General features: G+C 30.9%; 2 long non-coding RNA genes across 2 annotated transcripts; one reads left to right on the top strand and one right to left on the bottom strand.

Annotated features, from left to right (window-relative positions):
- Window positions 1–2353: 2353 nt before the first annotated feature.
- On the bottom strand, window positions 2354–4123 carry LOC121121910 (uncharacterized). Its single transcript, XR_005865619.2, has 3 exons — window positions 3484–4123; window positions 2626–3166; window positions 2354–2575 (listed from the first exon to the last, which is right to left on the bottom strand). It is a non-coding gene; the product is annotated as an uncharacterized lncRNA (long non-coding RNA).
- A 7119-nt stretch (window positions 4124–11242) lies between these two features.
- Window positions 11243–13186, top strand: LOC121121861 (uncharacterized). Its single transcript, XR_011781127.1, has 2 exons — window positions 11243–11591; window positions 12002–13186. It is a non-coding gene; the product is annotated as an uncharacterized lncRNA (long non-coding RNA).
- Window positions 13187–15031: the final 1845 nt, after the last annotated feature.

Raw genomic sequence — 15031 nt, 5'->3', positions numbered from 1 at the left:
TTTTGATCATGGGTGTAGGAGCTCCATCCTCTGGAAGACACACAATACCTACGAGGAATTTTTTTCCTACTCTAAGAGACAATTAGTTTCGGAGGATGTCAATGTAATCATAAAGATGCTCCAGTCTCATTTGATTCCATAAAGCCCTAATCCATTGGTGAAGCAAGCTTCTTTTTTTTGTGGTGAAGATGATCTAAATTATTTTTCTCCCTAAAACTTTGAAAGACGTCATGAAGACATTTATAAACTTGGTTTACATCAAATATTTTTTCCTCTGAAAAAAAATATTACTTCCACAACTGGTGCAGATTTAATGATGAGTCTGATGCTGTTTGTAGGAATAAAACTCTCCAACATTAGCAAAGACTTGTTGCCAAGTTTTGGAACTGTTTTATTAACTACAGTGTAAGAAACTCTAAGATCCTTAGCATAATTTTGTATTGTCTTAGTTGGGTTTCCCTAAATGGAGTTTTTAAGGATTTTACCTTTATAATAGGTTGGCTATCAGAATCATTCTTCTTTTGAATGCTCTCATCACATTCCAGCTTATTTTTCCCATTGTAGACAGTCTTGCTGGAGACTTCAATAAACCTTGACATTATGATTGGAGTGTGATCCTCACGAATTAAAGTTGAGACCTAAAGCCTTGTTTCCCACTCTGATGACATTTTAAACAACTGATATTTCGTCAAATTAATAAATATTGAACTTTTTGAATTCCTTCACTTAAAATCCTCATAATTTTGAATAATTTGAATCCGTAAATTTTTAGTATCCACACGGTTCTACCAATAATATATTGCACTGAGTAAGGAGTACGTGGCTGAAAACATATTTTGAAGGGACTTTGACAATGAAAAAGGATAGAAAACAGCAGATCTATACTTTTTAAATTATTGCTATCAAAATAATAATTTTACTATCACTATTTAATTTGGATTTTTTGAGTTACCATGCTAAAAAAGAGGTGTAATAAAATAATATTAGTCATTCATAATTCAATCCCGTGACAGCAGCTAAAAACATTTGTTTATCCATCTGAAACTTACTATGTATGCTTATTTTTTGTACCATATTTGATTTTCCAACTTTTGGGTTTTCTATTTTCCCTAATACACAGTCTTGGTATCATCTGCTATCAACACATTCTGTTACATTGTAGATAAGTCAATTGAATCCTGACTTTTTCTATGTACATATATAGTTGTTTTAATAGACATAATAATAAGTATATAATGTCCCCTAATGACACATAATTTATGGCAAATCAAGGTGCACGTTGTACATATATGTATATAATATCATATTATGTGCAGGCACAATACCATTCAAACATAGTGTGATAAAAGAAAATTGGCACGCTTTCAAATCTTTTATATATACATACATATATTGTATTTCATTTCTATCGTGAAAGAACTCTTTGACGAAAGTTATACATACAAATCCACATAAGTAGTGTTCTGTCAGTCCAGTTCACTATTCCTCAGTCCTAAAAACTTATACAGTTCGGTTCTTGATGAAGTGACTTAATTTTTTTTTTTAATCAGTTCAAGTACTGACAGTCTGAAAGACAAACGATCTTAAGGACTGGTACTAAGAATGGACTAGACTAGACAGAATGAATAAGGACTGACACACAACACTACACATAATACCTGGAGTATTTATAGTTGTGCCCGTCTACACAGAATCAAGCTCGAATAATTTTGCTCAAAATTGAGTTTGAATTATATTTGTATTCTTCTACGAATATTCGTCAATTTCTATGAACAAGCTAGCCTTGTTAACCCCTTACAGGTGTTCCAAAACTGACTGGAACGATAAATGAATGAGAAATTCATAAATTTCAATGGTAAGGAGCAATTCTAAGGCCAATTGTAAGTCTTTTATTAAAAAAAAGGTCTTAAGATTCTGGAGTATGTTAAATCATACTAGAAATAGGAGAACAAAGTCTATAATTGACTTACATATACCTATGAAATATTTGGCTGTATGTACTCAACTTTTTTTTTACAAAAGGCAATACAACAAGTTATATTAATCAGAAAAGAACACATGCAAAGATCTTCAAAATGTTGGTTTTCCCTTCATAATTCCGGTTGAAATTGAACAGTTTGAACAAATTGCACTAATTAAATTAATTTTTTATGGCATCAAATCTGACGGCGTCAATTTAGATCCCTTGCATGATTATATGTGGAATTATTCGCAGTCTAATAATTTTTGAAATTTCAAATCACGAAAATGAGTTGAATTTATATATATATATATAAGAAATTGAAGCAATGGACGGATTTTCATAAGTAGCACTGAAAAACTCAAAAGGTAAATAATTTAACTTTACAAAAAATCATGTCAATCTATTTTTATTTTAAATATAAGATGTGAGGAAAGGCAGAATTTTAATGGGACAACCATTATCATCTTGTCTGTTGTACGTCCGGTCCACAGTCCAGTTTTTCCTTCATTATAGCAAGAGGGTCTTCCTTACGTCAGCGAGTTCGACAATTGTTTACTTTCTTCATTGCTACATCGTTACTTACTGCTTGACCACATTCAAAATGGACTCAATCTAAATATAATAACATAACCTCTCAAATCGTACATTAAAATTATATATACATGCTCGCTTTATTGATGTGGATGCAGTTTAAGTCAGTCCCAATTTATCTGCAGGACCCTTCATGAAGATAAAACATTATTTGTGATTTTCTCCCTTTCTTGATTTTTGCTGAAGATGGTTTTATGCTGACAAATCACAATTATCTGTGGATAAATACATTTATTTCCCTATTAAATGATGGATAAAACCTTTTTTAAACACAAGATAAATTTGTTCTTCCTTGCATGACTTTTAAACCGAATATGACTTCTTCTTTTTTTCCCTCGTAAATTTATGTCCATTTAAATATTTGAGTTCCAAGTTATAATAAGCACAATACGTATTTTTACATGCATTACGACATACAGTTATGTCAATAATCACTTTACACACTAAAAAATGTACATATAGTTTGATTTGTTCCGTGAAGAATTCATTTGTTTTTTGTGTTATATTTTGCATTGGGAAATTTTTCTTTATTCTTACATTATTTCATTATAATCTTTTTTTTTTTCCTATTTTATAGACTTTTGCAAATTGTACGATTTATTCTTAAGAAAACTTGCAAAAGAAAGAAGGGAAAAATAGATTATCTTCTAATACAGTTTCATAGATTTGCAAATAAACAGATTAAGGTATATTATAAGAACGAAAAAGAGAGAGAATTATTACTCTGGATCTCGGAAATCCTGATTTGTTTAATTACCAATTCCTTCAAAGTCCTTACTTAAAAAAGAAATGACATTGAGTTCAATTTTTACGAGTAATTGATGCAGATTTTTTTTTATGAGAGAATGGATTATAAGTATGTAATATTATCAAAGGAAAAAATGCATTGTCAATATTTTTAGTACCCATAATATACTTTATTTACTTACTTATTTCACATTCACTGAAGAGACCCCTCTTTCTTCTTCATCGTCTTCTTGAGGAACCCAAAAAGAGCCTGTGTGTACTTTTAATAGGGTAGTCAAGGTTAATCAAGAATTGTCATAGTATGTGTGTGTTTTTGCGATTGAATTGAGTCGAAGAACTTGTTTTGTATTTGTTATTCGAGGTTTTTTATAAAGATAGATTTAAACATACGCATGTATACTCAAGATCCGGTCAGAATTTATCACATCTTTGACTTAAAAGTAGCTCCATTTCTCAATTGAGTTGAGTGCATATGTAGATTCTTTTCTCCTTTCTTCTTCTGTTCCAGCATCATTCATTCATCCAAATGAATTAACCTTCAGAAGGATTCTCCCTTCCAATTCTTCTCTCGTAAGTAAGGCAGTAAAAGTGTTTGATGGAAGCAAATCCTTCTTAAGTGTAGGGGGTATAAAATGATTCACTACATAAAGTTTCATTCATTTGATACAAACAGCTGAAAATTAGGAACGAATTAGTGTTGGATTAGTCTAAAAATAACAACTAAACAGATGTAGTTGCTCTCTGTTGAAGGTTTATATCGTTTCTTTCAAAGAGATGAGATGCCTCAAGTTTAAATAGGAGTAATGTGGCTCGAACGTATCATTTTTATAACTAAAATATCATTTTTTTAATTCAAAGTGTCATATATATTATTATCAAATATACTTTAGTTGTTCATTTATGACAAAAAAAGACACCCCTTTTACCTGTTTATAATTTTATACTAAAAAAACTCTCTATTAAACCCTTAGAAATACGACCTTTTGATATTTTTCATTTATTTTGAATATTTAATTCCTTTTTTTTCGATAACCTTTCGAAAAAGAAACTATGAATAAAAAATTGTTTTTAATTATTTATTTATTTAATTAAAAGAGACAATCAAACTCAATTTTGATCTTGCTCTGATATATATTCGTTCGTTTTTCTTGTCGCAAATTAGAGCTGAAGCCTAGGTTACTTATTGTATTGAACGTTCACAACTTTGTTTGTAGTATGGCATTTTTAGAAGTCGAAGCGGTGAAGAGACACAACTAATCAGTTGACTTTGAGGAATGGCTACTGTGATAAAAGGTCAAGTGGATTTTTCCAATCTTGGACATTAATAATTGAATTAGCATCCCCATTGAGATTAATTGAACAGTATGGCAGTACATTGATATCCCCCAAATCACTTCAATCTCTCATGTCTCTTATTTTTGATATCCGGAGTTATCTATCTTCTTGCTAAGAGCTTGATAATAATATCGATAGTATAACATGCTAAGAGTGAGCATGCCACAAACCTTTCTCCACAAAATTCATGCCGATACTTTTTACTTTTTTTTAAAGTGGATCATTTTTTTTTCTTATTAAGAATTAATGGTATTTGATTGAACGTATTTAAATTAACTTTAACTTCGAACCAAATACGGAAGTAAAGATTTACGATGAACTTGACGATAACGCACACATTTTTATTTCATGTCCAGCAAACCCATTCTTTATGTAGATATAGAGTCATACGGAACGACTTGCAAATATGAGCCATATTGAATATGAAACAATAACGATTTTCATTTTAAGAATTTATTCCTCTGTACTTCCTAAGATAGTTATTTTGGTAATGCAATAACCATAAAATTAATCATTAGACAAATCATCATCGACACTTTCAGACATTTTAAGCAGTGGGAAATTTATACTTATTTTCTGTATTTAAAATTAAATTTGAAGTCGTGAACGTTACCACAAATAATTTCCCTAAGTTTCCCTGTTAATAATAAAGAAGCACATAATAAAGTTGATATATATTTTTCATATTATCTAGGACACTCAAAACGAGTTAGCTTAGTTATTTGGACCACCGAGCTCAGTATTTTACGTGACATAGTGGTAATTTATTGATATAAAGTTTACAAACTATTCGAACTAGTTTATAGACCAAAAGTTTCTCTATTAGTTGTACTCTGAGCATGTTCAACTATCTTTACTATCCTGCTCTAAACATAAATATAGATAATTAGGGATATCAAAAATAAGAGACAAAAGAGATGGGCGTGATGTGGGAGATATCAGTGTGCGAACATACTGTTCACCTAATCTCAATCGGGATGATAAATTATTTATTAATATCAAGGATTGGAACAACGCTACTGGACCTTTAATCACAGTAGTCATTTCTTAAAAGTCAACTTTTAAGAAATTAAATCTTCATAATGAATGAAAAATATCAAACTTATAAAACATAAGAATAAAAATGTTATTAAATAAAAAATAAGCCTTAGGAATTAAGGAATAATGAATAAAAGTTAATATTTTTAAGAGTTGAATTGATAATTTTCGTAGTCCTAAATTATAAATTGGTAAAATTGGTTGACATATTTGGCATAAATGAACAACCAAAGTATATTGAGTAATAATATATTTCAGATTTGGTATCAAAAAATGTGATTTGATTAATAACAATGAATAGAAACATCAAAATACATGCGCATTATACGCTGTACCACTAAATAATATTTATTTATTGGAAGTATGTTTGAACCTGAAATACTCATACCATTAGGCAGGCAAGTTAGAGAATGATTGTTAAGATATTGTTGCAAAATATATGTTTCATCTACAATACTTAACAAGGTAAAAATCCTCTAGCTAGATTCAAATCGATAATTTTCAAGAAGCAAGATAAAATTTTCCTTTTTGAAGACATTTTACAAATTTTCAAATAAACGCGTCCATGAAGAACCATTTTTTTGACGTTTAAAGATTATACTCATGTTCAGAGGAATAAAATACAAAATATCCGGCGATACCAAATTCCTCACTTTTTTCATTAAGACATCAGAGGCGTCCGCAGGATTATATCTATTGTTTTTGAATATATATTTATTTGTTTGGTAAACAATTTCAAAAATTCATAGCTATACCCAAAAAAATTGACTGTTTTGGAAAAAAAATGTAATATTAATTTTAAAATATTAACTTTTTGAAAAAAAAAATTCAAAAATTTATAGTTATTTACAAAACAATTCAAAAATTCATTTTAAAATATTAATTATTTGAAAAAAATTTCAAAAATCTAGTTATTTATAAAAAATTACATTTTGTGAAAAAAAAGTTTATGTCTTTATTTTTATTTTTAAATCAATTTTAAAAAGAAAATCTTTTGAAAAAAGTTTGAAAAGTCCACAGTTATTCAGAAAAAAATTACACATAAATTTTTTTTTTTTTTTTTAACCAAAGCTATTCACAGGAAATTAAATTTTTTGGAAAAAGCAAAAATTCCTTAATTTAGAGGGGCCACAGCCCCTCTAGCCCACTCATTACGGACGCTTCTGTACATAAAATGAAAAGTATTAAGTTATACACAGAGTAAATCATTTACTTAATTCTAATTACTGATTATTTCTTTAATAAGAAAATAAATAAAAACCTCATATAATAAAATAAAGGTTGTCAAATCATCAAAGAATTTAAACCTATTTTTAATTGCAGGCAATGATAATAAATCCATAACAATAATAATGGAAGTAATATTATTTTAGAGGTGGTTATAGGAATACTTAATACTCATACATGGAGGTGCATTAGATATTTTATGACATTGTAGGCGTCAATAAAGTGTAAAAGACAGTTAATGAAATAATAATAATAGGTACTAAACATGATAAAACATTCCCATTTGCATCTTGTTATTCGACGTTTATTTACATCGAACCTCTTGCAATAAAACTTAACATCCATTCTTACAACATATTTATACCTACTTAAACTGCTAAATTACTACAACTTCTATTTTTCTTTTTGAATGAAACTTTCCTGTTTTAAAAGTGTATTTTGTCATAAATATGTAAAATAATTTATCGACTAATATAAACTAATTAAAGAAAATTAATTCAAAAGATCATTTAGTTGATTTGTGTAAAATATGTCCTCCGGGTATGTAAAGAAAAAAAAACTCGTAATCCTGACATTTTGAAGAATGTTTTTGAGGAGAACAGCTACGTGTTATGACGTTTTTTTAGATCAGCTATAAGTAGCTGTGAGAGGAAGGGTATAAACACAAATCCCACTCCGTTTGTTGTAAGGCAGGGGCGAACGGAGGATATTTTTTTTTGGGTGGGGGCGTAATTTTTTAGCAAAGAAAAAATAAATTGTGCAATCCTGCTTTAGCAATACTTAATCAACCAACAAACTCAAAGACTCCATTTTCTCTCTGAAAGAAAAGGAGAATAGAAAAAAACAGTCATTTACATACTTTTTAATACAAATTTATTAAAGTTTTTTGTCAAGGCTAGAAAAAAGTATCTTAGCCTGCTTCTGAACAGGCTTATCCACAACTTCTTTCTTTTCTATCTTAATAATTTTATTAAAGTTTATGAGGGCAAGTGCGGTCAGTCTGAAGTCCTTTATAGTCGATCTCGGCACAATCTTGATCCTCCTATGATCTGCTTCTTTCTACGTCACAGGCTGTAAATGGTAGGATACAGGCAATTATCAGTATTGTGCAAATATTGGGAAGGTCATCCCTATCACACTTGTTCAGAGAAGATAATAGATAAATTGGCTTATGAATTGAATTCCCCTAATCTATTTTCCAGATATGAAGCTCCACTTCCGATCTTCTTTGGATGAGATGTGGAAATTCAATGTTGTTCCTTTTGGTGACAAGGTTGGGCAATAGTTCAAAAAGACTCATTATAACATCATTTGATGTATTGGAGAACATGGTCATTTCTAAAATAAAACTATCCAAAAACAAAATAAAATGATCCTTTTGGCGTATTCTTTTAGACTGGAAGCAGGAGTGTTGGTCCTATATTTCTGTAATTAAGTCCTTCTTGGTACACATGTCCGACTAATTATGAAAACATAACCTATTTTGTGGTCTAAAAGTCAACTCGCGCATCATTTGATGTTTCCCCGTGCATAATTAATTATCTACGCATCCTTTGCAAAGCAAAAACTTAATTACTTTAATCCGATTTATTTTTCAATATGTAGGCTTTAATTAATTATAATAATTGTAAATCCCCGAGAAATCCCGAAAAAATGGGATCTCGGGAGAGAACCCCTAAAAGGTATTACTATAATTTTAATTCATTTTGATATGCTTATTTTTAGTACCCAAAAAAATAAAAATAGAGGAACCTCCCACCTCCTCTGTCTACATATATAAATTAAAGTTTTATTCACTCACCAAAGAGCCAAAATTATTTATATCAGATATTTCACTCATTATACTTCATAGGAATACAAGGATGTTGTACTCATGGTGTCATGACATCATCTAATTCGATCATTAAAGAACTGCGAATGACCAGCATTTATAATATTTTTTTAGTAAAAAACAATTTATAGGTATAATACTAAGTTTTTTATTGTCATGATAAGGAATACGTCGTCAAATGAAGATCCATTTGTGGATGACACTTTAAAGACTCTCAAATGTAAAAGGTATTTAAAAAAATTCTTTGAACTGTCTGAAAGGAATATTTTATTCGTGTAATCAAGTATAATATGCAGAGCTGCGAAGCGTACAAGATTTTTTGAATCTGTATCCGTACCTCCAAAACCATTTTTTTAGATTATGCTTCCGTACCACGTATATTCGTACCTCCGTATGGTACCAAATTTTTATTACGAATCAAAGATATCCTAGTATTAAAAATTCAAAAAGGACCTCAAATAGCAACTTTAATATTAATAAATGCGAATGTCTGTGTGTGTGTTTGTCCAGGAATCAAGGGCAAACTAATTTATGGATTTTGTTGATATTTTTTATGTACCATGTTGAGGATTCCAAAATGGTTTTGGGCAAAAAATTTTGCCCTTCAAGGCTATGATCCCCTTTAAATAGTATTTTTCTTAAAACCAATTTTTTGGCAAACAAATGACTATTTCAAATCAAGCAAAAAATAAAAACCGTAGAATTTTCAGAATTATTCTCGCTCGATGCAGGTATTATCTTTTTACGATTTTTATTTAAAATTGAGATAATAAGATTTTGAGTAGAAAAAAGGTGAGATATAAAGGATTTTTGACATTGACAATAGTATGAAAGATGAGCGAAGGTCAGTTCAACTTGAATATTTTTTTCTTCTCTAAACTAATAGTCTCCTTTAAAAAAACAACAACATAAAAGTTCAGTATTAATTTTAATTTCTTAATGTCCCGGACAACACCGGGCAAACCTAGTGTATCTCCTCACGAATATACATACCAACCTCAAAATGCAGTGATAATCTTTCTTAAAATTTTACTGTCATTATTTTTAAAATTATATTTTGCAGAATATTTCTAAATTTATTTTACTTTCTACATAACTCGGGCATTGTCGGGCAAACCTATTCTAGTAATAATAACAAATACAATTTTATTTCTTGCATTATCTTCTAATAAATAAAATTATAAATGGATAATAATAGTAACGTCAAGACATTTTTTTCTTCAGATTTTATACTTTTTTTCCGAAAAAAATTAATTTTTGTGAAATGCTGTGGATTTTGTTTTGTTATTTACTGTCCTTTCGTGATATAAAGTCAAGCGGAACCTTAGGATTTGATTTATCTGTATTTTCTTATAACTTGGTTTAATTTGGGAGTAAATCCTTCCAGAATTTTAAGTTAAAACAACACAATTTCTTGATTTCTCAATTTAAGTCATTACAACGTGAATACAATAATTTTTATATTTATTCCCCATAATAATTCAAGTTTAAGAAATACATCGGAATAAGTGGATGTACCTAGATTCTCATAGCATTAAAAATGCCAAGAATGCATTACTTTATAAAAGTTACAGAAAATTAATTTTTTCCCATCTAGAAATAAATAAATAAATTGTAAAAAAGAAAAAGGAATCGAAATCATGATGAAGGAATACGGATTTGCCCTTGAATGCTAATCATCATTATTATGTCAAATTGTTAGTAAATAATACATTCGACCCCCGATACCATCATCCATCCAACCATTCTATTTACTACATACATAATTTTCCTTAGTCTCTTTATAATTTGTACAATTCTGCGGCGCCGGAATGATTTGACAAGTTTACAAATTATAGCCACACAAACTTACAATCATTTTTATTATAGAAATAGGAGGGATGGCTCATAAATTGACAGCTAAATGTCAAATAAAACTTTGCTTTAAATTTCATCGGGTTAGATCTACATTAAAGCTTTAAACCAAGTAGCGAAATGCGACAAATTAGCCTGAGGATATACAATGGTGTAATTTTTTAACACTTTTTCGCAAGATGTCGCTTTTCCTATAACGTCACTTTGTCATTTTTCTTACTAGCGACGTAGGCTGGGATCATTGCCTTTGGGATGCAATAAAGAGTAATTTATGAACGCCCACCTTACTCTAAAATTGCTTTGAAAGAAGAAATTATTTAATTCTTTGATTTTTCCTTTTTTGAATTTCCCATTATTTTGAAGAGGCCAGAGTTTTCTGTTATACATTTACGATTAATTTTTTTATTATAATAATAAATGTTAATTTATGATACAAAGGTCAATTTAATGTCAGAGGTGAGAAATTGGACTTGAGACTTGACTTGGACTCCATAGTTGAATATCAAATATATATTTTTACATTAATTAAATTTTTGAAAAAATAACGCTGAATAAACATTTTAATCTTTGAGCTAGAATAAACAAATTATTGAGTTAACAAAACTCCATATTATAAAAATCTTCTCTATTTAAGATAAGTCTGTCATCCAGTCTTCGAATGAGCATATTCTAAAAAGTAAAATATATTGGATAACATCCTAACTCCTAATTATGTCTCGGAATAATAACTATACAGTACCTCTAACAAACAAAAAAAGCTGCAGTGCACCAATACATTTGTCAGATATTGACCAATTGGGTCATAGTTTTTCAACTTGGCTTAAAGCTCCATTCTACAGTATCCAAGGCTTACCAGAAAGGAATTTATCTAAATCATCGGTGGAATGGGTACAATTTCGCCGAGGAACATACTTAAAAATACCCTTCTACCATTTTTCAACTCAGAAGTCCTGTTGAATCCGAAAAATCGTGCTTTCCAAGACGCCGAGGACCTCCTTCAATCAAGTATTTTTTGTCTTTGATGTTGTTGTTGGGCATCTTTAGATCTCCTACAGAGTGTAACATCTTTATAGAAAGCTCTAGAAAAGATACTTTAATGGGCAGCAATTTTTTTTATGTGTGACCATTAGATAATCTATAATTAAGGCTAAAAATTTATTGTCATTTTATGAGCCGTGTACTGTATAAATCATAGTCTGAAAAGGGGGAGAGGTCTGTGGTTCTGCGCCACTGTTGTACCCATAAGTCTTAGGTCACCAAATTCAACTTAATATTTCTCTTAGATGGTTTTATATTGCTTAGTTCTGTTTTTTGCATATGATTAATTCAATCTCCATCTGTGTTTATTTTTTACCATTTTTTTAAAGCCTGTCCTTGAGCCTCTAATAAGGGCATCATAAAATCGAAGTGAAAAGCAATTCTATTTCTTGGAGAGGAAGAGCTTTAGTCCCATTTCAAGACACTGAACGACCTCAATGCGTCAAAATCGTTTGTCTACTACATGATCAAGCGGTAAAAGGAGACCGAGAGTGTCGATGACAGGCTCTATTTCCATTGGCTCTCACCCCCATGGAAATGTATCTTTTTTTAATTTGTGCTTTTGGTCTTGTCTTTCTGGAACCAACAATGTCTTCCAAGATTAAGCATATTTGCTGATTGTTGCAGATACATTTCAAGAGCCTCGATTTAGTCTTCCTTTTTCATGATGCCATCAATTTTTCGAAGTTCTCCAGTTACATTAGCAGCAAAATAGCCAAAAACATGATGCCTCCACCACCGAGTTTCACTGTTAGAATAGCGTTTTTGGGGTTGAAGGTTTTGCCCTTCTTTCGCCAAATGTGCCGATGCTAGTTGTGGTTAAAGAACTCCTCATCTGTCTCATCTGCCCACAGCACAGTGCGGCAGGAGTTGAGTTTATCATCTTTGTGGTCATTGGCTTACTTCAGCCTGGCCTTTATGTGCCTACTCTTGAGGCGTTGAGTCTTTCTTGGGACTCAATACCGGAACCCATTCTTTTGCAAAATCCTCTGGACAGTTGATCGTCCAACCAAAGACCCTGGTGGATGGATTTGAGAGTTATTGTTGTATTCTTGGCAATCTCTGGTACTGCAGATCTCACATGTGTTGAGCTCAGCTCAGACTTCTTACAATGTCGAGGAAGATTTTTGAGATGGCCAGTACTTTTGTTGGTGATGATGCTTTGGATAGAGGATTTTGGGATGGAAAACTTGATGGAAATGTCTTTGTAGCTGTCACTTTGAATATGGCAATTGACTACAAGCTGGTGAATGTCCTCTCTGTACTCCTTGATCTTGGTCATCTTGAGTGTTGATTTAGCCTGAAGTAAGAAATTGGCTCATCACACATTTAACCTCAGAAGATAGTTCAAGGAATTTCTGGATCTCTCAAGTAGAAGTCTCTTAATCTTTCCATACTTCACCATGATAAAAAAAACTAGAAAAAGTGTTTGTTATTTTCACCTTTTTGGAGGTGTATAAATACTTTTGAAAGAACCAAAAATTATTTTCGAAGTATAATGAAATATTTTATAAAAGAAATGCATATTTTTAGTCAATAAATAGTAATTATTATCAAAAATATTCCAAACATTGACAGGGTTTGAATACTTATGGGTTCAATTGTATGTGTCCTGTTCAAACAAGGAATACTATTTAATTCTAATCATATTTCTTCTTGAACTCAATTGTGTCCCTTTTCTTAAATAATTGGATTGGATTAGGGTTATTTTGTCCCCTAGCCCCTCGTGACTTATTTCATGGCAAGGTTTAAAGTAGTTATATTCAGAGTAATAATTGCACTCTCTGAATATTTTTCGTTGTCTTCACGTTTATCCCATCCCCTTGTGTGATTTGTCTACCCAGTAACATCTGCTGGGCCTCCAAGCATTTAACCCTTGTAGCTTAATTTATATAAATAAACTAGGTCCAATATCTTTGTCCACCTTTTTTTGCTTGGACACTTCTAAGTTGCCCTCTTTTCTTATGTAATTATTTATTATTTGCGCAGCTTGTGGGTAAGGTTGAGGGGATGCTGACAATGCCTGTCCATGGTGGTACATTAAATACGATGATTCTTAAATGACATAACTGCCCCAATAGAAATGGGTTTGTCACCCTTGTATGAAAGATGAGGACTAGAACTGAGCTGCTAATAGTAAGATATTTTTATACCCCTCCGTTTCTGTTCACAGTTGGGTTATTTCTAGTTTTCTCTCTTAAATTTAAAACTGCAATGCTTACATATGATCTAATTTGACATTTTAATACGTAATATAAAAGTAGTGAATAAAAGAATAGCAATAAGTAAAAATTATAGCATACATATTTTGTATACATACATCAATCTCAAATTAAAACTGGCGTTCTTCAATTTGAGCATTTTATTAAGGTTATTTACTTTCATTCTTGTCCTTGTTTTTTAAAAAGGATATTATGACTTTTTCTGACCAGCTGGGGCCAGAAAAATTTCATTTCAATTTTCAATTTTTCAATTTCAATTTTATGATTATGTTGATTTTAAATACGTTGGGTTTTTGTCAATTTCTTCTTCATGATCACAATGAAAAGCTTTGAAATGTTTTTCCAAACAATGACAAAATTTCAAAAACTTACACAAGGGGATCGTAAGCCCTTCCTTAGAGATCAATTCAAATCAAAGGCTACAAGTTTCTTTATAAAATCCGAAGTCAAATGTGTTTTTCCCTAGATTTAGATAGAAGTCTTAAAATTTTTTGCCAAAAATCCTGCAATATAAGCCAGACCCTGATCTCAACAATCATTGAAAACTTTAGATTATTCTTCGATATTTGTTGTAAATACTTTTTCGGCTTCAAGAGCTTCAAGAAGTCAAGAAACTTCTAAACTTTCCTATGATTCAATTGCATCCTCTTCACGCTCATTTTCTTACATGTTTGACGAAAAAAGTGACTCGTTATTGATTTCGTAACAATTTCACCATCATCCTCATCATTAAAATCCTCTTCAACAGCTAAATTTCTTAAAACAAGCTCATAAGACAAGAAATGCTAAAATATTGGGCATCCCATAGATTGGGACAGTAAGCCATGATGGCATAAACACACTTTGAACCTCGAAATGATCCAACTTTTCCAAAACAGATCCAAATTAGTGAACTTCACTTCAATGAAATTATCGGAACTGCAACAACAATGACGTCACTACGTCAGATGAGTTAGCTAACGCCTACCATACTCCCTTATAAGATCTTTGTTACCTCAGTTTTATATATAGTCACCTTTAAATTAGGGTTGTGCGGCAGATGATCCACCATTTCGATGTTTTGGCTAGCCAAAAAACTCTTTGTTTGAGCCGAAGTGTGAGCATTAGCATTGTCACAATGAAGAATGATTCGTCTCTACTTTTTTTGTTTCTTCGGATTTTTGTGGAAGACTTCCGTCAGACAAA

The sequence above is a fragment of the Lepeophtheirus salmonis genome, chromosome 7, assembly GCF_016086655.4.
Source record: "Lepeophtheirus salmonis chromosome 7, UVic_Lsal_1.4, whole genome shotgun sequence".
Classification (NCBI taxonomy): domain Eukaryota; kingdom Metazoa; phylum Arthropoda; class Copepoda; order Siphonostomatoida; family Caligidae; genus Lepeophtheirus; species Lepeophtheirus salmonis.
Note: the sequence above shows the minus strand (reverse complement) of the source record. Positions and strands in the feature narration are given on the sequence as shown.